This window comes from Ixodes scapularis, unplaced genomic scaffold, assembly GCF_016920785.2.
Source record: "Ixodes scapularis isolate PalLabHiFi unplaced genomic scaffold, ASM1692078v2 PGA_scaffold4__175_contigs__length_147842914, whole genome shotgun sequence".
NCBI classification, from domain to species: Eukaryota; Metazoa; Arthropoda; class Arachnida; order Ixodida; family Ixodidae; genus Ixodes; species Ixodes scapularis.
This window is the reverse complement of record NW_024609879.1, coordinates 16,002,017-16,010,606: the sequence shown is the minus strand read 5'-3', so window position 1 is coordinate 16,010,606 and position 8,590 is coordinate 16,002,017. Positions and strand designations below refer to the sequence as shown.

Here is an 8,590-nt window from a genome sequence, read left to right as displayed (position 1 = left end):
ACCACTCCCTCATTTCTCTACTCCGTGGTAAAATAATAAAGGCCCGCAAGCAAAATATTGATATTCAGTTCTGCTGGGTACCCAGTCATATAGGAATACATGGCAATGAGGAGGCTGACCGAGCTGCAAGTACATGTATAAACAGGTCCATTGAAACCCACGCCATTCCAGCGACTGACTATAGAACTACTCTGCGAAAGAAAATAAAACGTTCCTGGCAAGTGGAGTGGAGCTCTGACTGTTGCAATAAGCTCCATAGTATTAAGCCTACTTTGAGTGAATGGCGCAGTGCCAGACATCGGGAAAGGTTTTACAAAGTTATTCTGTGCCGGCTGCGAATAGGACACACACGCCTAACTCACGGGTACCTCTTAAAAAGCGAAGACCCTCCAGTGTGCGATTACTGCTTTGAAACTTTAAGTATACTCCACATCCTTCTAGTATGTCCGCAATTTCATAACGAACGCTGCACCTACTTCCCAATCTTTTTTAGAGAGCATATTCCGTTCCACATGGCACTTTTGCTCGGAGACGAGCCTCTTGTCCCACATACACAAGTGTTCAACTTCTTAAAGAATATTGGTATTTTAAACCGCCTTTAGCAGATTTTAGTAAAGTGAAATTTAGCAATGTATAATTTAGCCGCCGAGTCTTGTGATATTTACTCACCATGTGTTTGGCGCACTATGGCCAGAGTTGCTGCTGCGCCAAAAAACCCTAAATTCAATTCAATTCAGCTGTATGTGATCTTGAAAATCTCAAAGCAACCCGCTTTGCTGAACCGCAAAACACGGCCTATAATTCAGACTGAATAGGACAAAATAAAAAATAAAACAGCACTAATATTTTTTAGCAAACAATAAAACCTTAAAACAAATATCCAGCGATTCATTAAGCAATTGCATGTCTTCACGTATAAAAAATCACATTGAATTAAAACCGCTAGAGTGCTACGTGACCTACTGGTTGGCTGGAGCGACCTAGATCACATGACACTCTCTCAATGTTGGATTGGCTCGGATTGCTTGTAGCGTCTGCTGCACTCTGATTGAGGGTAAAACAGAGTACAGGACATGAGCCACAGTGACAAGCAAAGAGCGTACGTACTAACCTTGCAGCGCTACGGCCTCCAAAATCTATGGTGTGCAAAAGCTCTCTGCATCAGCAAAAAGCCCTACACACCAACAAGCTCCAGTTCATGGTCGCGCACAGCTGACACGGAATTGAAAACTAGGGCACTCAGAATCCCAGGCAATGTCCTCCCAGGCACATCCTCGAATGAAAGGAACCTGAGGCTTCCTGGGAAGTTATGTTGAAATTGTTAAGAAAGTCATAAGACCTTCTACACATCTGCTTTAATTATCATAAATAGGCACTTACCATCAACGTAATCTCCTTTGATGTGGCACCACGGACATCCGTAATACCCGTTAAAGAGCACAATGTTCTGAATGGAGGAGCGTGCAGGGGCGTCTAAGCAGAAGCTCAGGACAAATGCTTTCGATGAGTGTTGAGTCGCTTGGTGCTGCCAGAAGACTGGTTCCATGGCGTTCACTCCTTCGACAAACTTTCCGAGAAACAAGGTCATATTCGGGTGCCCTTTCTCGAACCCAAGCCCAGCTAGAGTGGAGAGCCGGAACCGTTCAGGCACTGGCAACTAGTTGACTGTGAATTGTATAGGCCACACAGATGCTCCAGAAGGTGTGAAGACCGGACTCCCATCAGTGCTTACTGTCAACGTGAGGTCGCTATTTTGTACAGTCCCCGACGCCTGGCCATCGGTAATGTCCATAATGGTGCTGGTTGTCCCCGGGTCCCTGGCTATCTGGGTTAGCTTTGAGTGGAGGGCTGGCTTGCTTCTCTGTACAACGTGATTCAGCTGTTTGTGGATGTCAAGAACAACAAAGAAGGCACCATCTTTTTTTGCATCGTTCAGACTGGTGGTCTTCTCACATGTTGGACAGATGCCAGCTTCCTCTGCAATGTCCAGAAGGTCATTGCATGCACGGCAGTAATAGTGCCGCACAACTGCCGACTCTGTCTCGGATCCCAAGAGCTTCCGAAAGAGGTACTTGCTGGGAAGCAGGACGGCTGGCTCCGGTGCAAAGTTGATCATCACACGGAGGTTATTGAGGCCCTTCCAGCTTAACCCTTCGCCAGCCACAAACGTCATTATCATGGCAACTGCAGCTGCTTTTGTGGTTGTGGAATGGGGCAGCGTTTTCGCCCCGAAAGCCCGTAGGCCTGCTGCTATCAGATCCCCCTCGTCCACCGGCGGTGGTCTTTCCGTGGTCTTCTCAGAAATGGGAGGAGTTTCTGCCCTTGACTGAACTGTTTCCTCCTCTTCACTCTTGGGAGAGGCAGGATTTTCTGCAGTTACAGTCGCTGGCACATCGAAGTCGGAGCCAAGCTCTTCGCCATCACTGGGGACGTCGTGGGAGCTGGCAGCTGTGGAGTCATGGCCGCTCTTTGCCGCAGGTCCCTTCTTGGAACGAAATAACGTGGCCCTCGGTAGCTTGATGGGTGCTCCCTTCTTCACGTACAGGAGTTTTTGACGTCGGGTCGAGTCCACGGTAGTACCTCAAAAAGTCATGAAAACTAGAACTGCACACAGCACTCAGTACAGAAATTCTCACAGGTGGAACTATCGGATACAAAACGAATGAAAAGGAGCTTATATGAAAGGAACACAAAGTAGATTAACATACTCGAGGCAGCAGCACGGCTAGGAAGCCCACGCCAGCGTAGCTCATGGCGTCGGAGACGCAGTCCACAAAGAATCATGCAAAAATAGTCCAAAAGCCGGGAGACGTCATGATTAAAATAAGAACACCGACTTCACATAACAAGAAAAACAACATCATTAAACGTTTCACCTCCCATGCGGGAGGCATCATCAGTACACACACAGGAATGAGAGAGCTTCGGTCAGCGCAGTCTTATTTATCGGGAAGGTCCATATAAGCTTCCAGGAGGGGGCCACGGTTCTTGTTGCACGACGTCTTATCTCCGCGGATGAACCATGACTCAAGTAGTTTGCGTGGGCCCCACCTATCCTCCTTCGCCAAGGTCGTCGCGGCTGCGAAGTCGAAGGTGTGTCCTGTGGTCCACGCGTGGTCGACCAGCTCCGTCTTGAGACGGGTGGCGTTCGTGGAATACTTGACGTCACGTTGGTGTTCTTTCATCCTGGTTATCTTCTTGCGTCCGGTCTCTCCAATGTACGAAGAGCCGCAGTCCTGGCAGGGGATCTTGTACACAATGCCTTTCTCCGTATCCGCAGGGGTGGGGTCCTTTGGCTTAGACACAATGCTTGCTATAGTTCGGTACGGTTTATACACAGTTCGAATACCTACAGGTTTTAGGGCGCGGCTTAGCGACTCAGACGCTCCCTTAACGTACGGAATGTACAAGACATTACGTTCTTTGTCGGCTGGATTGGAGTGCGTTTTTCGTTTCGTCTGGTTGATTACCTCATCTACAAAGGGCCCGGGGTAGTTTCGCTTTTGCAGAGACTCTTGTACACGTGCGAGCTCATTAGCGCAATAGGTCGCGTTAGAGGGCACAGTGTTTGACCTGTGAACAAAAGTTTGTACAACAGACTTCTTATGCTGTACAGGGTGGTGCAAAAGAAAATCTAGAAAATTACCACTGTCACGTGGTTTACGATACACCTTGGTTTCCATCCTGTTGTTCGGCTCGGCAGTTCTGATCACACACACATCTAAGAAGGACATGTTATTTTGTTCAGGCTCGTAGGTAAACTCAATTGCGGGGTGGACGCTGTTTAAGCATATGCTTAAACAGTGTCCACCCCGCGAACGTAGAGACAGGATGAAGCGCTACTTGCAACTGACATTTGTTGTTAAGTAAGAGAAAGACAGAGCAGAAGTATGAGCTGTTTCTTCTCTGTCTTCCTCTCATTTAACAATAAACGCCAGTTGTAAGTAGCACTCTATCCTGTCTCTATAGGTTCTTTGTTCCTTGTTTTTGTGCTGATTTTAACGATATATGTTTAGCCAACTAACCCACCAGATCATTTGAACAATTTTTCACCGGAATAATCGTTAGCACGGACGCACATTAATGATGAAAAGTTTAGAGCAATTGAATATTCACATTTTAAACATTACATGCCAGCAGCCCTTTATGAACAGCCAGGTCATGCAATAACTTCACCTCCTGTAAATGCAGGAACGTTCATCTTCGTTCCTCGCGCCTCCAAGTAGGCTTCCAGCTTGAAGCCTCGATCGGCCATGATTTCATCTCCTTTCTGAAGGTTGTCTTCAACCCCACAAATTTGAACAATGTGCTTATCTGAGGTTCTTCCTCCTAAGACATCAGACACAAACATTATCTGCCCCTTGGGTGCAATTACAGTAAGAAAGTGAAGGGTATTTGCTGCTTTATTGTCACTGTATGGTTGGGCACGGGCCATAAATTTTTTGGCCTCTGCAAGGTAACCTCTGTGCAATCAAAAATGCAAGTGGTCTTGGCATACCCACTCTTACCAAAAGAGGCTGGCATGCTGCTCTGTATGCGTTGTCGTGGGAGCCAGATGACAACATACTCCATAATCCTTTTCGGGATTTTAAGTATCTTCTTGAAGATTGCACAAATGCAACTTACAGATATGTGAAATCTCCTGGCAAGGTCACCACCAAGAAGGCCCAGACCTAGTGTCATTAGAGTAAGGAGCAGCTGATCATTCAGAGGCATGTGTGATTCTGCCGTGGTCATCATGCACACCATTTCGGCTAGAGACAAAAACACAGACCTTGATATACTGATGTAGAACTTGACGTTGCTTATTGCTAGGTAAAGTGGTCATTTGGGACTATAATGTAGGTGGTAAAATTGTGTTCCCACAAACATTCTATCGAAGCAAATTGTTAAAATGCGCGGATGTTGTGTTCGTGCTAAGAGTTTCTCGATGTGTACATTAAACTTGAAGCACTCGTTCGATGCCTAGAGTGGACTTTTGCACACATATAGTATAAGCTGGAGTGAGCACGGGCGTGCTGTGGTTTTGGTTTGCTCTAAATCCTTTAGTGGAAGTCTGCATAACATATACGACGCCAAAAAACAATAAAGTACAACAAGTCCACATACCTTGACAGAGCGGTTGTTACCATAAACGAGCTCCAGCTCGTGTGGTTTCTGTTTAATGTGCGAAATTTGTACCGAAGCTCTTGCACAGTCACTGATGCAGCATTGCACGCCTTCACGCGTGCATCGTGGCGCCGTGTCCGCGAAGGTTGCGTCGCTCGAATGTGGTGTGGCAGTGGGGTTCCTGTAATTTCCAAAACTAAAGGATTTGCGCACGCGCGTGCCGCCAGCAGTACGCTTGTCGCTCCTGCTTCTATCTAACCGAGATCAAATGAGACGCTATCGTCTGCTCATGGAGCTCATGGCCCTAGAGATCAGTGCCAGAGGCTATGGTCTTTTATTCTCATACGAGTATCGCATGTCATGAATAGAAAGAAAGAAGCCTGACCTAAACTAGAAACAGATGCTCAATCACGCAAACTTCTCCGTTTAAATAAAATATCAGTGTGCCTGCCTGCTCCGGCATCGGTACTCCTACAGATCGCGAGGCCATAGAGGCCCAAAGCTCACGGTTGTGTGTGTGTGTGTGCGTGTGTGTGTGGTGGCGGGTGGGGGTGGGGGCAGTAAAGATAGAAAAAGAGTAAGGAGTAAAAAGAGCACGAGAGAGTCTAACAATTGTCACAGGCAGCCGAGCTTTACATGTGCAGCAATATGCAATAAGATTTTGTACGCGTGCCCGCGAGTGTATATGCGTACTGGTACATATCCATGTGCGTGCGTGTGTGCATAAGTGTGTGTACCTGCACCCGCGTCTGCGCACATGTGTGCACGTATGTTGTGTGCGTGTGTGTGTAAAATAGGCCGAGGTGGGTACCTACAAATTCAGTATTTGGCGGTTCTAGGAAATAGAATAGGGTCAGCCGAACAGTTACAGCATAGAAAAACCAAGACAGGAAAAGACATACAGACCCCTGACTATCAACTTTTTGCTTTAATACTTTATCTTCCTTTTTTCTAACTGCAACGAGTGATAAAAAAAACCATGCCCCATATCCACGCGCTGCACTTATGAGGATGTTAAGCAGCTCGTGCCACACCCCAAATACTGTCTTTTTTTCGCATTGGGTGCGACGGGTGCCCCCACTGATCACGATCAGGAAAAAAGGAAGACAAAGTATTAAAGCAAGCAAGTTGGTAGTCAGCGGTGTGTATGTCTTTTCCTCTCGGTTTTTTTATGTTGTAACTATCCAGCTGATCCTATTTAATATGTACCGACTAGCTCAAGCCAAACCTGTAGTACAATTCTAGGAAATACTTTTGCGATTTCAGTACTATTAAGTCGAGGTACGGTGTAAATGACAAGGTACAGACTTCAGGAGGCAAAGTGCCTGCACTTTTTCCTGACCACAAGCTGCTGCATGTCGTCAGTAGGGTCTCGTCTCGTAGCTGGTGTCCTCCTTTTCTGAGGTGGCTCGTCTTCGCTTGCCAAACTGGACGTGTATTGACACTTATCCAGCTTCCTTCTAGCTTCATCCTACGAAGCTGCACATGCAGAAAACAAATAATCAAGCAGTGTCTATACTCCAAGTGACAGCTAGAATCATTGCCAAAACAAGTCGTTTTATGACCAATCAAAACTGACTCCTTTTCTTTGAAAAAAAACAGTTAGGGTGCAGGCGAGCTGGTGTAAGTTTACCATTTTTTACCACCTGAGACTGGGTGGAAGGAACACGACGACGTCTCAAACAGAGCTAACCACTTTTTTCAGTTCTCCCTCCTTTTATACATCCTGACCCAACACCGCCACCAAAAAACATTTCAAACAATGGCACCAATGGGACACGCCTCAACCTTGCAGCCACAAAGTTCTTAAAAAAAAAAAAAATTTACGAACCACTTTGAGTTAACAAACGGTAAACACACAACAAAACATCGGCCGAAGGGGACATTGTCGACCTCGCAGCCACTCTTAACTTTACAACAAACGAACAAGCGAACCACACGGCACCGACTGCAGTACAAACCCATCAACCTGTTACACCTTCTTTTTTTTTTTATTTACGTGCGCATACACCCGGAACAAAAACATGACAAAGGAGATACCTCGCGAAAAACACAAGACCTGTTCAAATCATCTTTGCCACTTTTAAGTGCCTGCAATTACTTATCTGATGTAGAATGAAGCTGGAGCAACATTGCTGTGAGCATTTAATATTTTACCACCATGCTAAATAGTTTCAGCAGTGTGAAACAAATTGTAGATGTTATAATACATTTATGGACTTCTCTGTCAATACAGTGACATGTCCTCTTTATGGTTGACCACCAATGATTCCGAGAAAGAGGGTTATCAGGTCCAATTTATATGTGCTCGCCTTGGAGAAGTGATTGGGAAGGATTCCACTGTAGTATCATCAGATTGCCGCTGGATTTTGCCGTCCTTACCGGCCGCTGGCACCTTGTCAGGCAACTTGTTTGCCTTCTGTGCCAGCGGACCTTTCAAGTCGAATTTGTATTTGACTTGGAAAAAATAAAATGATTGATTGATTGATTAGATATCCACATCAAAGAGTTGTCCCTGTATACACAAATACGCGCGTCAAATGTTGTTTCTCCTAGGCGGCACTACCCAAGGTACGGAACACACACTTTTCATCTCCAAGAGAGTTTCTACGTATTTGCGTGCCCACACCTGGCCGTGCAAAGTGAGTTTGTTTTTAAACAGCGCGCTCGTCTAGTAAAAGTTATGTCTTCACCGCAAAATTACGAATCCACTTACTAAAAAGTTCTTTGACCTGAACCTCACACCTCTGCCAGGGCATGAGGATAAACATAAGCTGTTCTTTTTCCGCTTTGTCTTCAATTTATCGAGCAGAACTTGTTGACTACATGCAAGTGCTCCTACTAATCCAAGACCATGGCACAACTTCTATTTCTCTCCGACCAACTAAACAATAGAATATCACATCTCAAAAAAGAGTATATATATAAACAGTCTTTTATTGGTATCTTCACCAAAAAACATAATAAATCATGAGCAAATAACGCAAAAACAGCCTTAAATTATCAGTCACAGGAATGAATTTATTTCACTGGCTCTCCTGTAGTACAACAAAAGCATCAATAATTCAGTTAGTATTAATTTCTGGAATAACCACCAACTCGCTGGAATAGAGTACCATAAGCATTTTCTTGGGCTTTTCCAAGGGCATGCGTTAGTTTGTGACAGCCTGGCAACAACAAATATTCCAGTGCGTGAGGATTCAAACGGAATAGCATAGTCTCCTGTGTGAAGGAATTCCTGTCCAACAACAGATACTTCATTGGAGGCTTTCATATAGGCAAAGGTCTGAGCAATAATGATGTGTCCGTCTGCCATAATACAGTTGTCACCAGTTTTTGCAGTAAGAATGAAGTCTGTATTTGGCCACACCGAATTCACGTCCTGTGCAAAGAGGGCAAGAGGCCGGAGTTCTGGGGGTTAATCAGCACTGTAGCTGGTGACTTTTCCTGAATAACAGATGTCAGCTGCTGTCGTTTCAGC

General features: G+C 45.5%; 1 pseudogene; it reads right to left on the bottom strand.

Annotated features, from left to right (window-relative positions):
• Window positions 1-4,112: 4,112 nt before the first annotated feature.
• LOC115309189 lies at window positions 4,113-7,868 on the bottom strand (annotated as a pseudogene).
• Between the last annotated feature and the right edge of the window lie 722 nt (window positions 7,869-8,590).